Source organism: Scylla paramamosain, chromosome 22, assembly GCF_035594125.1.
Source record: "Scylla paramamosain isolate STU-SP2022 chromosome 22, ASM3559412v1, whole genome shotgun sequence".
NCBI lineage: Eukaryota > Metazoa > Arthropoda > Malacostraca > Decapoda > Portunidae > Scylla > Scylla paramamosain.
Genome location: NC_087172.1, coordinates 3,395,018 through 3,396,029, shown reverse-complemented (window position 1 = coordinate 3,396,029; position 1,012 = coordinate 3,395,018).

The following is a 1,012-nucleotide window of genomic DNA, read 5'->3' as shown; positions in this document are numbered from 1 at the left end:
GTTCTGTTTTAGACATTATGACTATTTACATTCTTCTTTTCAGTTCCTCTTCCTTCCTTTGTTTTATTGATTTCTTTTATTTACAGTAAAATCCCTCTTATCCGGCATCAACGGGACCACCGACATGCCGGATACTTGAATAGAAGTGAAATTATGTCCACAATCACCACCCTACACTCACGCATCTTACCATAACAAAGATCAGCTGATCTTAATCAGCAGCTGATCTGATCAGCTGCTTAAGTATAAGCACAACACGCTTTCTCTTTTCTACAACTTTAGGCATGATGAAGGCGTCAGGCGATAAACAGTGCACACGTGGGACTGAGTCACTGAGTAAACACAGTGCAGTGGGCTGCGGGTGGCGCGAAGCAGTGCGCTCTGGTGGCGAGGGGACAAAGTATGCCTCGCGCGGGAATTTTAATCGATTTTATGAGTACACATTGATTTTTTATTGATTTTAAGGCTCGGGGAAAAATGTGCCGGATACTTGAAGCTGCCGGATACTCGAATGCCGGATGAGAGGGATTTTACTGTATCTATTTATTCCTTCTTTTTTTGTGTGTGTGTGTGTGTGTGTGTGTCTTTGTATGTCCTTTTTGTTTTATGGTGTGTGTGTATTTTAATTTGTTGATGTATTCGTGTATGCACCATTTTGTAATTTTATTGATATATTTAATGTGGATGTTTGTGGTCAATTGAATCTCTGTCTATCTATTTGTGTGTGTGTGTGTGTGTGTGTGTGTGTGTCCAGTCTTGCGGAAAAAAAAAAAGAAACAGGAGAAATATGTTATGAAAGCGAGGACAAAAAAGAAAAAAAAAGCAAACAAGAGTAAAATTTAAAGAGAAACCATGATAAACCGACGGAAGAAAGCACACCCGAAGATAAGCAAGCAGGGGAACATGGAAACAGAGATAAGGGAGAGAAGTAACAAGTCTTTGCCGAGTGCTGAAATACATCACGTGATTCTAATATGGACGACTGAAGTAAAATGCTTCAGTGTTTGTAAAG